The sequence below is a fragment of the Canis aureus genome, chromosome 14, assembly GCF_053574225.1.
Source record: "Canis aureus isolate CA01 chromosome 14, VMU_Caureus_v.1.0, whole genome shotgun sequence".
NCBI classification, from domain to species: Eukaryota; Metazoa; Chordata; class Mammalia; order Carnivora; family Canidae; genus Canis; species Canis aureus.
The window spans coordinates 43560414-43579799 of NC_135624.1; the positions used below are offsets into that span (position 1 = coordinate 43560414).

General features: G+C 36.0%; 2 long non-coding RNA genes across 2 annotated transcripts in view; one reads left to right on the forward strand and one right to left on the reverse strand.

Annotated features, from left to right (window-relative positions):
- Nucleotides 1-19386, forward strand: part of LOC144283581 (uncharacterized) — a 56473-nt gene that overhangs the window by 16818 nt on the left and 20269 nt on the right. The gene's annotated exons all lie outside the window — the stretch shown is intronic.
- On the reverse strand, nt 4730-19376 carry LOC144283580 (uncharacterized). The gene is made up of 4 exons (XR_013352129.1): nt 19301-19376; nt 9792-9865; nt 6887-6964; nt 4730-4932 (listed from the first exon to the last, which is right to left on the reverse strand). It is a non-coding gene; the product is annotated as an uncharacterized LOC144283580 (long non-coding RNA).

The window sequence follows — 19386 nt, forward strand, 5'->3', positions numbered from 1 at the left end:
ATCTTCCTTGCTTTTGTTTCCTATTTCCCTCTATGCCCTGAATACGTGTGAACTTTCAGAAAAAGTTATATTTTCCTTGCGTCACGTGGATATTCTTATTAGAACTTATAATTAAATACCTCTTCGGCTTTGTAGCTAAAGGAGCTTGAAGCCATGTAGCAGTGTACCCAATTTCCATTAAGTTGTCTTGCTCACAGCTTTTAATATAAACAGAGTAACATATTTTCCTCCGGCAATTTGAATGAGTTTTCTTCAATTTACAACTTCAAGAACCTGTATATGAAATTCATATATGACCTGCTTGCTAGTCTGCCATAAATCCAGAGTTTTCTAAGCAATTTAGATTTTATTTTACTTGACAACTAAATTTTATTTTAATTTTAAAAGGTGTTAGCGAGGCTGTTTGACTACTCTTCAAAAAATTTTATGCATGCAAGATGTTATGATTATCCATATTAAGGGAACAAGTTCACCAAGATACCATATTCTTGGTATCCAATTAAATTAAAAACAAAACAAAACATGTTTTATACTTTCATTTCTTTCATAAAAGAGAGTTCTAAGGAAATACTATTTGGAGCTAGCTTATATTAAGGATAAAAATATATCCACAAATTATTTTAAAGTTTCATTTACAAATGTGAAGATTTTATTGAATTCTATGTAAAACTTGAAGATCTGCCTACTATTACAAATCGCTTAAACATGTTTATTGAATGCCTACTATGCAAATCATAAAAGTACTAATTCTTACAAGTGTAATTTTTTCTGACAACTAATAAAAAAACTGAATGTTTTTGTGTTTTATTTATTTTAAAATAGAATGTCCTGGAATATGAAAACCAAAATTTATTTTGTAATATATTATTCATATAAGCAATCGATTAGACACTTATCCTTTAAAATTGAATAAAATATTTATAGCATACTTGGTTCAAAATGTTTTATAAATACATAGATAAATATGTCTTAGAAAAATATTAGGGTAATACTAATGGAAATAAATCTTACGTGGACCTATTTCCAGGAAATGTTTCAAAAGACCAAGTAGTTGAATAATTTGCCCATGGATGTCTTTATCATTTAGTATCTTTCCTTTTTTCCTCCTTGGTAAGTCAGCTGCCAGTCCCAGGTTAAGATTGAGAAAAACAATCTCCTGGGAGTCCTTGGGTGTTGAGTATATTGGTCTCACTCACAGACATATCTGAAAATTAAGGCAAACTTTCTCTCTTCCCTGCTTGCTGAAATGAAAGGCTAGACAACTTCAAAGTACATGTCTACTTTCCTTTCCAGGCAATCAAGAGGAACATCTTTGTGAAGATTATGCTGCATTTCCCAACCTTGGATTATTTGATAAATCTATGAAAATTGTATACATTTAGAAGATTTTTCAAAGCTTAGCATAAAGTATCAAGATGCTTCATAAAACACAGTATCTTCCTTAAGCACAAAATGCTAAAAGTGATGAAATTACAATGGACTCTGGGATAAGGCTGCACAAAAGATGGAGATAAGCTCAACAATATCACCCTCTAAGTAGTTTCCTCTGCTTATAATTCAAGTTTTTTTCTTCTTTTTTTAAATTATGAAATTATTATTCATAATAATAACAATATTTAATGAAATATGAAAGTTAGTATATCTGGAGTTCATTATAACATTTTGGAAATTTCTCTGGGTTACTTTTAGCCTGTTACATGCTTATTTCCACAGTGGAAGATTTCATGTAGACAGTCAGGCTTCCACCTAAAGATCTAAGGACTGATCGTTCCCATTACTGCCAATGCAGAATGCTGAAATAAATTATTTTTATTTAAGATGGAAGTAGCAAAGTTTTAGACCATATGACAAAGTTCAAAATGTACGGTGGTATCACAATTAACTCCAGCCTAGCTACTAGGCTGGATAGAGTGTTGTTCAAAAAAGCAGTAAATATGACTCTAGAAGTGAGTGTGAGAATTAAAGAAAAAAAATTATAGAGAAAGAGTATGCAAGAAAATCCCCCCTCCATTAAAACTGCTCTTGAATATCTTTTCTTCCACTCTGACTTTCATCTTTAGGCTGACACAAAAGTATCAGTAACTTTAGGTTACCACAAAAGTTTTTTTTTTTTAAGTTTTATTTATTTATTTGAGAAAGAGACAGAGAGAGAGAAAGAGTGAGTAGGAGGGAGAGGGAGAGAGAATCTGAAGCAGACCCAGAGCTGAACACAGAGCCCTACAAGGGGTTTGATCTCACTACCTTGAGATCATGACCTGTGCAGAAACCAAAAGTTGGATGCTTAACAAACTGAACCAGATGCCCCAAAATATTTCTTTAATATTTGCTTTAAATGAAGTCACACAAGGTTTCTTTTTTCTTTTCTTTCTTTCTCCTTTCTTTCTCCTTTCTTTTTTTTCTTTCTTTCTTTCTTCTTTCTTTCTTTCTTCTTTCTTTCTTTCTTTCTTTCTTTCTTTCTTTCTTTCTTTCTTTCCTTCCTTCCTTCCTTCCTTCCTTCCTTCCTTCTTTTTTCTTTCTTTCTTTCTCTCTTCTTTCCTTTTTTTAACATAAGGGACATAAAACTCAAAAAAGTCAAATAATTTGACAAATATATTTTATGAAATATTCATTTAAATTATCACCATCTCATAAAAACCAGCTCTCTTGAGTTTGTAAGAAATATCATGAGTATTTTTTACCACTGGAAAAACAGGGTACAACTGAAGATTAAATAAATATTTGTCAGTCACACTATTTTCTTCATCTTTGGTACTGGGATATTATTGTAATCTATCACAGGGTCTGTACAAGTCACTCTTTTGCAGTGGAATTGAGAATGCAAAAGAGGAAGTAGAAGGATAAAATAAATAGTTGGAAGAAGAACTTAAAAATATGAGATTACTGCAGGGAAAATCATTCAATTACTTCTTCTAAGGACAAAGAAAAAATAAAATGACATTTGAGATTTAAATCTGAAATTAAGACAATATTGAGTGTTTTTATGGAGCAGAATAATATGCCAAGATGGTGCTTTAAGTCCCTTTCTAAGGATTCCTTAGGAGTGAAAAAGATTGTCAGGCACCTATTTTAGGAATAATTTTGCCTAAGATGCAGGAGATAGACTAAATAACCTCTCAAGGTCCCTTTGTTCCAATCTTTAAATAATTATTTAAATGAAATCAAGAATTAAATGCCTGCTTTGACTTGCAATATCTCGGTGCACTGACCTGGGCTTTGTAACTTAATATCTATGAGTACTAATCTATTTTAACTAGATAGGAACAGAAAAAATGAATTGCAAAACATGTTAATGAGATCAAAGATCTCAATATATCTTGCATGGTTCCAAGACCCAGAGGTCAAAATCCAGAAGGAGGAGGAGTGAAGTGGAGGAGAATGAAAAGGAGGAGCTTCATACAGAGTTGAGCTTTTAAATGCAGATGCTGTGAATGAGGGCTGAACCTAATTATATTTCACTGTGTACGTGATGAAAATGCACCCTTAGTTGAAAACCCTCTTTTCTATGGGTCGTTATAACTGAACAAAGTTACATTTCAACTGAATGAAGATTTTATTTCCTTATTGTGACCTCACAGTAGCCACTTCCAATTATAAAAATTATCGTCTGAATAACAGTGACAACTCATTAAAACTGCCATCCCTACATGAATAAGTACCACTAACTTTTATTCATATCCTTCACATTATCAAATACAGTTTTTTTTTTTAAAGTATAAGATTTCGAGATTCTTCTTTAACCGTCATTCGTATCATAGGCTGATACTAAAAGAGGAATGAAAATTCAGTTTGGGGAGATGAATCTGTAGTAGACACATCAATTTATAATTTCACATTAAAAAATAACGTTGGTGATGCTTCACAATTTGATTCTTAGATTACTCTTCCTTAAATCAAACTGACTTCTCTCTTTTTAACTATTGTGTGAATAGTTCCAATGATAAATTATAACGTAAAAAAATTAAACAGAATATCCAGAAATTGAGAAGTTGTAGGGAGGAGCAGATACCTGAAGAAGCTGTGCACAGAGTATTAAATTGATTTGCCTCTGTTTGCACTCAAGTCAATTTGGTCACCTGTAGGTATGCACATGCGTGCGCCTATACCTGGGACCTAAACACTGTCGTTAAGGATTCTCTTCATAGTGGGGAATCTGGGGGGCTCAGGCGGTTAAGCCTCTGACTCTTGATTTCGGCTCAGGTCATGATCTCAGAGTCTGGAGAGAGAGCCCCACATGGGACACTGACTCAACACGGAGTCTGTTGGATATTCTCTCTCTCTCTCATTCTCTTTCCGCCTCCCCTTTCTGAAAAATTAATATATCAATCTTTCCATAGAATGTTCTCTAAAAGGACAAGGACAACATCCTTAATCCTTTAATCCCTTAATTCTTAATTTCAATTCAACTTCCTAGTTGCCTGCCTGGCAAGAATTCTGCTTTTCTAAAAAAAAAAAAAAAAAAAAAAATTTCCTCTCTCTTCTAAAGCTTCCAATATCTAAATGTCACGTCATTCCTTCATTTCTACTGTTCCCTAGACCTGCACTATTCACATCTACATCTCTTGCCTTCATTTTCTTTTGCATAAACAGATTTCTACATTCTTGTAGCTTGAATCTGCTAGCTGATAGTTTGCTCTGGGCCAGAAACTGTTCCGAAGCCTTACGTGTATTATCTTAATATTCGCAGCAAGTGTACTATTTTTCATCTATGGCTGAGAAAACTGAGAGGCAATAGTGTTTATTTAAGTAACTGGGGTGAGGTTACCAGCTTGCAAGTGGAGGAGCCAGGATGGAACCGTGGCTGAGTCGAATTCCTTGCTCCACGGCTCATGGCCCTCCTACCACCTCCTTCGAGAGCAATGCAAACACAGTTTCAGTAGAAGGGTCGAAAGCTCAAATTTGGCAAATGACTGGCCGTGAGTTGTAACTGTGAATCTGGAAGAGAACAAAGTTAATTTCCTGGATTTGAATCAAAACCACCGAGCTGGCAAATCTAGGATAATGCTTTCACAGGTTGCTCTCAACCTCTCTTCTCAAGATCTCCTTTGTTATTATTTTCACCATTTTCTGCTCAGTGGTCACCGTTTCCGATATGTCTCTCTTTGCCCATCCGCAGTGCTTTATCTCACTTCCTAGACCTTTTAAACCGCTGAATTCTCTCACCTAAAATTCCTGAAGAAGGTGAGATGATTTTAGCTCAGTCTCTGAAATTATTTTTATTATTGTTTTGAGAGTCAGTGAGGCCTGGAGATTAGAACATTGGATTTGAAAGGAAAATCTGTGGATCAAAAAGCTGGATCTGCCATCAAGTGCTGGGTGACATTAGGGAGGTACTTCTTAAAAGGAACTGTCCATCTATAAAGGACAGGGAAAACTAGCCTACTTCACAGGACTGTTATAACTTTCGAATTCGACAGAGCACACAAAAGCCACTAGAATAGTCATAAAGTTTTAGAGCTATTCATATTGGTCTTGTTATCCTGCCATGGGTTATCTGTGCTATGTGATCGTGCTGATATTAATCTGTTTTAATCTTTGTCAAAAACCTACCATCTGAAAATATTGGTTTTTATAAATGTGTTGCATCAGGGTATTTAAAGAATTAAAAATATGTGTAAGCCTGAAGTACTCTCATTGCTGTTTCTTATAATGGGGACAGTAGTGAGATAGTAAGATGGCCTTTAACTCGCTCTCTACGTCTGTGGTTTGTCTAGATGTGGGTTGGCTTACGTCATTTGTTTACTGGAAATATGTGGAAGAGTTGTTAGTTCAGAAACTTAGTTTGGTTTTCAGAAATATGATCTGAAGTTGCAAAAAGCCAAAGTTAAGTGAATTAGCCCACAAATGGTACTATTAGCACGCTTTCCACTATTACGTTGTAGCCCAGGTGGAACAATTAACAACTGCTTCGAACACTTTTACAGGTGTGTTTTATTTATGGGTTATACTCGATCGCAGCTCAGTCACATTACCGTGCTATTCAAGACCAATTATCCTGAGATACAGCGAACTTTTAGACCAAATTGAACCATCTGTTATATATATAAACTCTGAATTCTTCGAAATGTTTTCAGCTCAGAAAAAAAAATGAATGTTTACATTTACTGAAAAATGTTTGTGATTTGCAGCAGTCATTTAAAATCTGTTTCTATCAGGCTGTAGTGTATATGGAGTAAATGCATTCAGGAGTGTGCTCTGCGCTCAAATAATCTTGTTTCTTGGTGGAGGAGTAGTAGAGAGATGTCAGTCCTAAAAGTTTGAGCAATTGGTAAGAACATTGCTATAATCAAGCTCACTTCGAAATTTCTACCAAGACAGACACATAAACAAATACCATGTACGGTGACAACTGTCAAAATTGAGGCAGATCTAAAGAGCCCTGGTGCACAATGGAGGGTAGCATGGGTTTTGGTTGGAGTGGTGAAACAGGAAGCTACTGTTTAGCGCACAATCCAGCAGGCATGTAAGAACACAATCCAGCAGGCATGCAGAAGAGCGTGGTCTTCTGGGAAAGGAAATTAATCTAACGTGGAGGAGATCAAGTAGGACCATGCCAGAGAGTGAGCCTTGTGTTTCTCCCAGGGCTGCCGTTCAATGAGGGAATCCACCCTGTGGCTTCGCTGTACTGATGTTCCTATTTTCTCAGTCCTTCCTATGTGTCTAGAGCTCCAGGAGTCTCTTACTACGATTCTTTCTTTCTTCTTGTCTCCTAGCCTGCAGCCTCTGTTCTTTCCTAACTGATTTCTATCTTTTTAACCACGTCATTATCTTAGCCTAGCATTACATCAATTAAAATCAACTGCCTACCACCCTTCAGTAACCGTTCAGAGATGGTTCTCTGTTGGTGACATCCCATCTATCTCACTTTAGAGTAATGCTTGTCACTCACCTATAGCATCCACCGTACTGTAGACTCTGGGAGGGCAGACATCAGATCGGTCTTGTCCACAATTGCAATCCCGCTATCCTGAATGACGTCAAGCACATACCAAACTCTCAAAACATTAGTTTTAAAATAAATGCTTGTTTATGTTTATCTTTCCAATTGATTCAACTTTACATTCTTCCTTTCATAAAAAATATCTATTTTCTCTCCTCTTGTTTCTTCTGTTTCCATCCTAGTCTGATGGATTTAGCCCACCAAATTCTCATGTCTCATAGCTTAAATTATGTCTTAATTGAGATGTGCATTCAATGCTATGGGACTCTTTCTAAATTACTGTTTATTTGTTCATTTCCTATCCTGATACACATTAACCAATTTCCCTCCATCACGCCAGTGGGAAGGATTTGAATAGAAGCCAAGGAAGATTTTTTTTTCTAATAGTCTTCTGTGAAATACTTCAGGATAATCTTATAAATTCTAAACACACACACATCCTTAAGTTTCAGTAAATGGTCATAAATGAATGAGAATAACATAATCTGCTGTGCCTGCATGTTATATTAGCCATCTCAGGCTTCTGTAATAAAATACCAAAAACTAGGTGGTTTAAACAGCAGATATTTATTTCTCATAGTTCTGGAGGTTATGGAGTCTGAAATCAGGGTGCTAGTGTGGTTGGGTTCTGGTGAAAGCCCTCTTCCTGGCTTGCAGACTCTGCCTTCTTGTTGTAGCCTCACAGAGCAGAGACAGAGAGAATTGTGTTTTTTGTTTGTTTGTTTGTTTTTGTTTTTGTTTCCCTGTAGGGGCACCTATGCCATCATGAGGGCTCCACCGTCACTATCTAATTGCCTCCCAAAGTCTCTGTTTCCAAATACCATCACATTGGGAGCTAGACCTTCAACATATGACTTTTAGAGGGACCCCATTCAGTCCATAGGACATATTTATATAAATCTCATGCGTGTGAACATACATACATATACATGTACTTTTTTCCTATGTTTGTACATTATATTTGTGTTAGTTATGTGTCTAGAACAGTGTGATCAGTGAACCCTTTGGAGTCTCTGATATATATTCAAGGGGTCTGTTGGGTTAAGACTACTTTTATAAGTCAAGTAAGACAATGATGTTTTTTTCCACTTTATCAGCATTTGCACTGATGGCTCAAAAGAATGACCCATAAAAATGCAGATGGTTTAACATGAATCATGACTGTAGTCTTGGTATGAGGAGATGCAATTGAGTCATGACCTGAGGAACTATTTTCTCATAGGGTACCAAAAAGAACAACTGCCATAAACTGGTTAATTACATTTGGGTAACTGAGCAGATATTTTGCCAAAAAGGTATCAATTAAGCCTGTCACTTCAAGGAAAATAACTGACAAGATTTATTGCCAATGATAAAGTTCAAATTTTCAAGCAAGTTAGAATTTTGGAAAACTTCTTTGCATCACCATAAGCCTGACAGCTTCAAGATTTTCTGATGGGTGATTTTATTAATGAATGTGATTTTTTATATTGTTGTAATGAAGTGGGTCAGCAGTTGAAAAACTTGCATAACATATTGAACCAATATTTTCCGATCAATAAGTGATGTAACAAAATCAGACATGGGCACAAAATTCATTCAAAGTGCAAAAATAAAAATAAAACCAACCTGTAAGGAACTACTACAGGTTGAATTTTGGTGCAGTATCGAGGAAAAACACCCATAACATTATTCTCTTTTCTAACAGTATATCAGTAGGGGCAAGATATTATTCGTAGACATCCACCAAAACATATTGAAATACGTTGACCAGAAGGAAATGTAAGTATTAGCTGTCTTGAATTAATTCAGATATTAAAGAGAAATACAGAGATAACATACAGTACTACTCTTCTCAAAAATTTTTTGGTTTGGAAAATGAATTTTTAATAAAAACAGTATACCTACAGGTAATGGGTTTCTTATTGTTATACTTAAATAAATTAATTAACAAGTATATGTTTAAATCTCTCAGTTTTAGTCTCTAAAGCAGAAAATATTGTGAGGTATAAGCCCCAAAATAGAAGTTTTTGAGATACTCATTACTTTTTAAGAGTATAAAGGGTTTTTGTGATCAACATTTAAAGAATCTCTAGAAGAAATTTGACTTTGTGCTAAATCTAACAAACAGAGCACTCATACATTTTATTCCACTGCCAAGAACTGCAGAATTTAACCAAACTCCTGGGGAAAAATGAATAGAATATTCTTGTATTTGCTCATTATCTTAACTGAATGTATTTTATTCTCTCTTTTTTCGCAAATTTTCCAAATCTTTTCTAGCCACTCATGTCTACCATCTGTATTTCTAAAATGTGATCAATATTGCTTTTTGTGTTTGTGTATGTGTATTGGTGCGTGTGTGCATTGTGATTATTAATCCAAACTCTTTCCCAATTTTCACATACTTTACACAATTCATTAGACATTTGGATCTAACTATTGCTGACATTTAAATATTTCAGGGCTCTTGGCCAAAGTTTTCTTAAAACATCAACTTTACTGTTCCTGGAAAATAAAACAGTAGCCTAGCTACTGTTGTTTTTCTTCCTCTTATTCTCTTCCTTACTTTAATAATGCAACCCATCCCTTCTTACCCACAACATGGCAGTGTGCTAACATTGCTAGCCCACTATGAACATGACATTTCCTGCGTCCTATGAAAATTTTTGTAATTTTATATATCTCTACTCATAGATAAAATTGTAAACTTGAGAATCACAAAAAGATAGGAGAGAATAGAGATGATCAGTTTAGCCTTTTCTTTTGCAAAATTGCTTTCCTAGCTTTTCTGTGGCTGGTCTCGTGGTTTTTTTATGCATAAAATTCTTCACATTGTGTTTTCCTACTTTAGTTTCTTTTTTTACTCATTTACCTTCTCCGTCAGAAGATTTTTGGACCATAGATTACATCTTCTTCCTCATTCAATTCCACATTCTAGTACAGAACCTGGGATGTAGACAGAATTCCATAATTATCACCATATTCCATAAAGAAATGGTGAAACAAGAATTGAATTGGATCATCCAATATCAAAGCCAATATTTTTTTTTTTTTTGCATATTTTTATGGCTTTTATTTCCTGAAACTTTCTTGGGTTCTGTTGGGCTCTTACCAGCCACAGGAAGAACCTGAGAAATGCACATTAAACACATTAATAGGGAGCCCTGGATGGCTCAGCAGTTTAATGCCGCCTTCCACCCAGGCCCTGATCCTGGGGTCCCAGGATCGAGTCTCACGTCGGGCTCCCTGCATGGAGCCTGCTTCTCCCTCTGCCTGTGTCTCTGCCTCTCTTTCTGTATCTCTCATGAATAAGTAAATAAAATCTTTAAAAAACAAAAACACATTAATAGAATCTCAGAAGTCAGATACTATGTGAAGCTCTCTCAGAAAACACACATTGCATTCACCTCTAAGGCCTCTATAAGCTAAACAAAAAATTCCTACTGGATTAACATTCATCTTTTTACTCTTTGCTTTAAATATTGAAATTAGATCTGAATGACCCCCAGTGTTTTTTTCCCCCACAAATTTGCTTGCTGATGCTAAATTAATTGTTGTAAAGCGACTAACAATTTTGTGTGTACCTCTTTCTTATGCCTTTCTAATAGTTGTCTTCTAGGCTTTTTCCCCCTTTTTTCAGGAATATCTGTGAACTCCCAACATAGTCCTTCAACTGACAATTATTAAGATATTCATAGTATGTGAGAATTTTTATACTAATTACTGTGCAAAAATTGGGGAAGAAAGATTGGCACCTCACTTTCCACCAGAGTCCTCAACCTTAGAGTTCCTTTCAAAAACCTTGGAAATTTTAAAATCCTCTGTCCAGTCCATATTTCAGATCAATTAAATTGAAATAGTAGTAGATATAATTCTATGATGAGTATTTTTAAAGTACCCAAGTGATTCTAATGTTCAGTTAAATTTGAGAATCTGGAGGTATGGAAGGAAAGATAAAAATTACCATCTTCTGTTCAATATCTAAGTGGAAATGTAGACTATGGGTTTCAATTCAAGCCTGTCTAGCTTTAGAAATATTACACCTTTCTGCCACTCAGAGTGAAAGAGAGAAGTGAGGGACAGAGATACCTATAGTATCAGGTAAAAAGCATTAAACTTAGTAAGAGAATAAAAGAAAAAAATATTAAATAGCTGTGTATGCGCTATTGATTTGACTATTTCACAGAAGGCTCATGGTATAGTAAGTTTTTATTTTTGGTGACATACTAAAAGAAGAAGAGAGAAACTAAGGTAAAAACAAAGAAGGGAAATATTTTCATGTATTTATTGACATTTTGAGTAATTCTGTATGGGAAAGAAAAAATAAACTAAATGTGGATTATCTATAAAAGTCGGATCTAGAGACTCTTGGGAGTTAGTTCTGTTCAGGCTGCTGTAATAAAATACCACAGATGGTATTTCTAAACAATGGAAATTTATTTCTCACAATTCTAAAGGCTCAAAGTTCAATAGGGTGTGAACATGGTCGCTTAAAGCGCTCTCTTCAGGCTCAAGACTTCTTATATCCTCATGCAGTAGAAGGGCCTAAGGACTTCTGTTGGGTCTATTAAAAAAAAAAACAAAAAACAAACACTAATACCATTCATGAGGGCCGCAACTGTGTAATCTAATCACCTCCCAAAGACTCCGCCTTCTAACACTATCGCACCGGGCACGAGAATTCCAGCATGTGAATTCTGGGGCAACACAAACATTTAGACCAGAGCATTAGTTGCAGAGATTGGAGATTTCCAGTAGGCCAAAATTCTGCCTTAGAGTAAGGAGAGATGTCAAACTGCCTATATGATTGAAGTCATCTTTAGGGAGGTAATGGGCTAACAGGTGGAATTAGGTGGCAATGAACTGAGAAATGGGGGCAACTTGAGAGGGGGAGGTCTGACGATGAGAGAAGAAATCTACCATTGAAGAAGAGCACATATAAGATGAACTTGACAGTGTTGTGCTATCACAGATGACAAAAGGGAGTGATAATTGGATATTACTTGGTTTGTTGACAAGATAGTGATTTGTAACATTTTGTGATTATTGTAGTATGAGAAAAAAATTGGGGGTGGGAGTTTGACAATATTCTTAGGAATTACTAACTTAAATATTACTAACAAATAATAAGTAGACAATTCTATCAAAAATATTTACTGTCAAGGGAAAATAGAACATGGTAACCTAGTAAGATAGCGTGTTGATGGAAGAAAGTTTTTAGGAATTAAGGAAATCATCTTTATTTTCTTTTATCTCTCCCCCACATACATAATTATGTTCATCTGCAGCCATGTATTATAACCATCACTTTTATCCTCTCTTTGTACACATGAATAGAAACTCTATTTTATTTCCAAAGCAGCTTGGATAAGCCCCATGTTTTTAACTTGCTTGTTTCTATGTAGATTTTCCCAAGTAGGCTATGGACTTTTCAGTACAAGTTCTGTGTTTTATTAACCTCAGCAGCCATAGAAACTCATCAGAGATCAATAAATGCCCAGTGACCTGATTAATTATTTATTATATGTCTTATAATTATTTCAAGTGTTTATTCCAGATAAGTGTTCACCAAAATGGTGAAATGAAAATGAGGAAAGATGCTGTGTTTCTGTTTTTCTATTTAGATGCAAAAAAGTGCCGTGATACAGATTATAAAAGGAATATGGGGTTGGTAGCACTCAAAAACATAAAACAATATTTTTGATAAACTATTTGTCACTTCTAATCTACATTTCAGTGTTCCCTAAGCTACATAATAAATCTAGAGGTTCTATTGCCTTAGATATTGGAACTGCTAACCTTGGTCTCTCAAGAAATGGCATTCTGTAATAAAGCTTTTTTAAAAACATTTTATTTATTTATTCATGAGAGACAGAGAGAGAGGCAGAGACACAGGCAGAGAGAGAAGCAGGCTCCATGCAGGGAGCCTGATGTGGGACTTGATCCCGGGACTCCAGGGTCATACCCTAAGCCGAAGGCAGACGCTTAACCGCTGAGCCACCCAGGCATCCCTAAAGGTTTTTTTTTTTTTTTTTTTGTAAGATTTTATTTATTTATTTTAATGAGAGAGAAAGAGAAAGAGAGAGAGCACAAATGGGAAGGGCAAAAGGAAAGGGAGAGAGAATTTCAAGCAGGACTCCAACATGAGTGGGTAGCCCAACTTGGGGCTCGATTTCATGACCTTGAGGTCATGACCTGAGCCAAAGCCAAGAGTTGGACACAACTGACTGTGCCACAGAGGTGCCCCACAAATAAAAAAAGGTTTCGAAAAGATGATTAAAAAATGCTTACAGATGTTTTAAAAACACACAAAAACACTAATGTAATGCAATGCAGTATTGATTCTGGAAATCTAAAAAACAAACAAACAAAAAAAACAAACCCTGAAGTCTCTTCATGTTGACAAGGTAGCTTCAGGGAGGAGCTGGCTCCAAATGACTTAAACTGGTATTACATTTAACAAGGGGGAGAGAGATCTCTTGGTAGAGATAGATTTGGCAAGAATTTATAAATAACAAGATGACAGACTCCTAGATTGATGAAAGAATACTGGAAATGAGGCAGCAGTGTCATCATCATTTACCATCTGCTCCTCCCCATATGTGGTTGGATGGAACATGACTGAATTGTGATAACTCCCATGAGCATTAAGTCTAGGACACTTGTATGGTCCTTACTTTTAAATATTGTAACTAAGAGAGCAATGGACTCTATGTAGAAGTTTACAATGCACCCATGATCTATTGACTGGGGTTGTTTTTGCATTAATGGAAGAATTTAGAGAAAAATATTATATTTGAGGTAAAATCTATATCCAGCTTTAAAGGCTTCCCTTAGTGACTGGATGTGGACTGTTCTGCACAGGACCACTTACAGTAAAGGTTAGTTGATTAAATACTTTCAAAAGCAAACAACTGATTGAAAGCTTTTCTATGGGCTGGAACAAACTATTCTCATTTCTGTATCCTCAGGACTCCAATTTAAATTAAAATTACAGAAGTCAAATGTAAATATTTGAACAAAACGAAAGTTATGATAACTGTGGTGTTTGAGAAGGAACACTCTTCCCATTATTTTTGCTGCAGGATGTACTAAAGTGATGGGAAAAGTTAGTGATTGTCAGGGCAAATGTTTCTGGAGGTGAAGAATTGTGGGATACAAGATTTATGATCATGGCAGGGCTTGATGACCAGCTGGATGGATACAAGGGGAAAGAAAAGCAGATCATCAAAGAGAAGGCCAAGTTTACTACCACGCAGTAAGCCATTACATGTGATTAAAAAATGATGAGTTGTTCTAGTTTGAAAGCAAAAATATATGGAGTCTGTTTACAAGAAAAAGTCTGTTAAGTCAAAGTGAATGTCGTGCTATCAGGGTGCTGTAACCAGAAGCTGTCTAATGCGATGACAAATGTCATTTGACTTCCTGGGTTCCCAAACTAAGCCCACCCCTTATCAGATGTGTGACCTTGAGAGAGTTGCCTGACCTGTCTTTGATTCAATTTCCTCATTTATAAAAAAAAAACTGTCTGTTCCATTGGCTTGTCAGGATCAAAGTTTTAAAATCCTTGTAATGGATTTACTTGAAAATCTAGCCCAAGGAGGTACCCCACACATATTAACCATTGGAGCATATTCTCATTTTCAGATCAAACTCATGGAGATGTTATTTCCTTTACTTCCTATAATCTTATTTAGTCTTGAGCGTCCACTTTGCTTAAGAGCAGAGTTAAATTAATCTGGCCCGCTGCTTGTAAACTCAGTAATTTCAGTAGAGAATGAGTCTTTGATATTCAAAAACTATCTTCTGTCTTATGGTGGTTTGTGCTGCTGAGGTCAGTCACTCTGTATCTCCCACTCTTAAAAACAAAACAACAACAACAAAAAAACCCTCCATTGCTTCTCTAATGGGACAGATTTAATGTTCTCCACCCAATCCCATTTTGGTAGCAATTAACCAGCTGTGTAAACTCTTCACCAAAAACTCGAGACCCCTTCATGATCACTGGTCTCCATCAGTCCATCACAACCAGAATGATGGGGGCTTTAAAACCTCAAATAATCATCATTCTTCTCCCACTTTAGTACCATGATGGACACATGGCTTCTCAAAGAATCTTGGAACCCCTCCAGGTTATAGCACGGGAATTGAGATAAAAGTCCTGACTGCTCTAGAATTTACCCAAACCGAATCCATGTGAAACCCTTCTTGGGGACATCTGATTATGCCTGTTCCTATTAATCATATCTCTGTCTCTGGGAGGGGAAATCCCTCTTTTTAGAGAAAAAAATCACTTTTGCTTTCTCTTCTCATTGTGGTTGGTAAAAAAAGAGAATCTGATAGACATTCTTTTTCCAATTCTATTTTAAATTTTATGAAAAATCTTGTGATGCAAAAGATGTATGTGCCTCCAGACTTCCTGCCTCAGTACCTTCAGTTTTCATGTTGTTCAAGCCAAAACTCTTGGATTTATCTTATACTTCTTTTCGTTGTCCACCTCTTTTATCCAGTCTGTCACTAAATCTTTTTTTTTTTTCTTTTTCTTCTGAATATACGCAGTATCTGGCTGGTTCTCAACTTTCCATCTTTATACTCTAAACTGTCCCCTATCTTGACCACTACAATGTTTTCTAAACTGTTACCCAACTTCCACTCTAGCATATATTTAGTCAGTTTGCTACCCTGCAATCCCAATCATCTTTTTATTTTTATTTTTTTGAGATTTTATTTATTTATTCATGAGAGACACACAGAGAGAGGCAGAAACACAGGCAGAGGGAGAAGCAGGCTCCATGCAGGGAGCCTGACGTGGGACTCGATCCCAGGACCCCAGGGTCCCGGGATCATGCCCTGAGCCAAAGGTAGACGCTCAACCACCGAGCCACCCTCAATTGAGGCAACCCTCAATCATCTTTTTAAAAGCATGGTCAGGCTGAGTGATGTCCTGGGTCAGACTCCTCAAGTAGCTTCAGATTTTACTAAGAATAATAGTTGAAAATCCCTACTTTACCAGTGTTCTCACAATGGCTGCTCTGTAGACCCTCCCTTTTTCTTATTCAAGTCACACCAATCTTATTGCTGCTTCTTAAACACACCAACTACTAGCTTCTGCACTTGTTGCTGGAAACTTCCTTGTCCAAATAGCTACAAATTTCACCCTTCACATCCTTTAGGTCTTGCTTAAATGCCACCTTATCAAAAAAAGATTGTTTTCAATTTCTTTATAAAATAGAACCTTCTCATTATATTCTTCATCCACTTATTTGGCTTTATATTTCTTCATGGTGGTTATTGCTTCCAGACATGATTTATTGTATGCTTTCTTGTTTATTGTTGTATTCCCTCCACTATGAAAGTTCCCATAGAGAAGGATTTGTGTCTGTTTGCTGACTGCTACATCTCCCCACAGTACAACAGGCACACTTTAGGTTCTTAGCAAATATTTGTTGAGGGAATGAAATGCTCCTTGAATGTCTTACCTCTTAATTTTCAAAACCATTTTTCTGAAACTATAACCATCAAAACAGTTTTCTCATAAAAAATACTGATGGAGTTCTTACAAGCCAAGATACCTTAGTTTTCAAGACACATAAAAGTTTAAAGAAATCTGTTTTAGAAGTTCTAATTACTATTACTTTTAAGATTTAATGAGTTTCTACTTGTCTGGCATAATCTGAGCATTAAATTTAGTGCTAACTCACTAACAACATATGCTATTTTATGGTCTTCTATTCCTGGGACAAATAAATTCTCCAGGGGAAAAAAAAAATGATACCTCTAGACCACTGCAGGAAGGTGTGAAAGGCAAAGTGAAAAAAAAAAAAAAAACAAAAAACAAAAAACAAAACAAAACAAAAAAAACACAAGAAATGAAAGGTTTCTGTACCCTGAGAAGACTGTATGAGATTGAGGAGACTGACCCCTCCAACCTCTCCCCTCCCCACCATTTACTAGAGGAGACTCCAGTTCCTAAGGTCAGCTTTCTACTGCAGGAGAGATGGAAAAAGTGCCAAGGAATGAGCAAGAATGAATCCCTGATGCAGCAGCTTTTGATTAAAAAAAATATATATATATTTTAAATAAAATATATTTAAATAAAAAAATATTTAAATATATTTAAATAAAAAATAATATATATATTTATATATGCTGTATTCTCTCTGAGGGACCTCATACAGTTCTGACTTCTTGCGGTGCATAGAACTTTTAAGGATAAAGGCATATGTTCATTCAGGCGGAAGATTGATGATTACTGGCTGAAAATAAGCATATCTGAAACCATAGGAGTCCACCACTTAAAATATCTAATCAGAAAAAATCCTGGCACTGTCACAGAAGTCCCTAATTAGCTACCGGGTGTTTGAGTCCAGTATCAATGTATAGAGAAGTGACGATCAGTCTACCTGAAAATTTGCTGGTGTTTTATTTCATTAATATATCTCCCGTTATGCTTTAAAGCCAACTTGGTTTCATTTTTTCCCCCTTCTTTGTTAATAAACTGTGATTGTGCCTTGTAATGAATATACCCGTAAACCATCTGGCAGTTGTCTCACGGCTCATTACGTGCTATGGGCCACTCTGAGAAGCTGCCTCAGGTGACATTTTAAACTGGTACATGCAGAGAAAAATCGCTTTTTATTATTGAGATCAAATTTTGGAAAAAGCAGAGCTCTCTCCTTCTTCTTGCCATCAATATCTAAGAGGAAGACGTGGTTAATCAAATGATAGGCCAACCATAGTTCTCATTTGGGGGTTCTGAATGACAATTCTCTGCATGTACATATCTATATGTTTTTACATGAGCCAAGGAGATAATGTTTTACACACTAGGGCTGTTGTGATTTCTAATACAATTTTCATTTCTTAATGATTGATTATTTCCATATTAACCTCATTGTTTTATAGAGTTCTGTGAATATTTCATAGGTACTAGGAACTTGGCATTCTGACAGTCTTCTTGGGATAAAACTGTGCCCTGGAGACCTCATCACCACAGATTTTTGGAGTTGGAGTTTCTTTCCAACACATGCTACCACATTTTCCATTTTTTTTTTAATTTTTATTTATTTATGATAGTCACACAGAGAGAGAGAGAGAGAGGCAGAGACACAGGCAGAGAGAGAAGCAGGCTCCATGCACCGGGAGCCCGACGTGGGATTCGATTCCGGGTCTCCAGGATCGCGCCCTGGGCCAAAGGCAGGCGCCAAACCGCGGCACCACCCAGGGATCCCACATTTTCCATTTTTGATTCAGGTTGTCCACTTTTAATATTGTGCTGTCTCATGTGAATAGTATTTCATTTTGGCAAAATCACAATTAGTGCTCTAAATGGCAATCTGTCATTCTGTTGCTACTTAATGCTAAGTTTACTGTAGGTAGGAAACTGTGTGGAAACTATATTTTCAAAGAATAAATCTTAGAAGGAAAAGTGTTTACAATGCACAAATGAGATATATTGAACTCATGATTCCATTCAGGCAGATTATGTCATAATTCTGCTTCATAGCCATGAGATAGATCCATAATCTGGGAAAATGAAAACTCTGCAAAAAATATGCATGCAAATGATTTTTAATGTTTTCTTCTGATGGAAATGAAGCTTTTAAATTGTTTTGTTATTACCAGACAGCGCATAACTTTGCTTGATTGAGGAAAGGCAGAGAACAGTATTTAAAGAAATGGCTCAGGATATGGACGCCTGGGTGGCTCAGGGATTGAGCCTCTGCCTTTGGCTCAGGGTGGGATCCAGTCCCACGTGGGGCTCCCTGTGAGCAGCCTGCTTCTCCCTCTGCCTGTGTCCCTGCCTCTCTCTCTCTCTCTGTGTGTCTCTCATGAATAAATAAACAAAATATTTTTTAAAAAATGGCTTAGGATAATGAGCATTGAAAATAAATTTTGAAATTTCAGGGAAAGAGATCTTGAAAAAAAAAATTCTCCTAAAATTTAACCAGATGCTTAGAAACACCAACTTAACAAGCTTCTCAGGACACTGTAATACTTGCCAATATACTTCTATTTTGATTTATTTTATGAGACAAAAACCCGAAATAACTATAGTTACAAGAAACAATGGTAGTTTGTTTTGAGCATCATTTTGTAATTGGTTTTTAAAGAGATGTTAAAATATACACCCATGCTGATGCAGAGAGAGAGAGAGAGAGAGAGAAGAGAGGAGAAAGAATATGCATGTCATTAGAAAGATTTGAGTTGGTTAATAATTATTGGAAAATAGTATTCTTGAAGGAATAAGTTACATTAAAAGGGAAAAGACAAGGTGGTTTTTCTCTTGGGGTCAAATGATGCATGGCATTTCTATAGATACATGGAAAATATTCTTTACTGTAATGAGATTTAGTGCAAAAACAAAGCAAAAAAACAAACCCAAAATTCTGGCCTGGGAATCATGAGACCATACAGCACCAGGAGTCAGCCTATGGTACCAGCACATCTACTGTATTGCAATTACT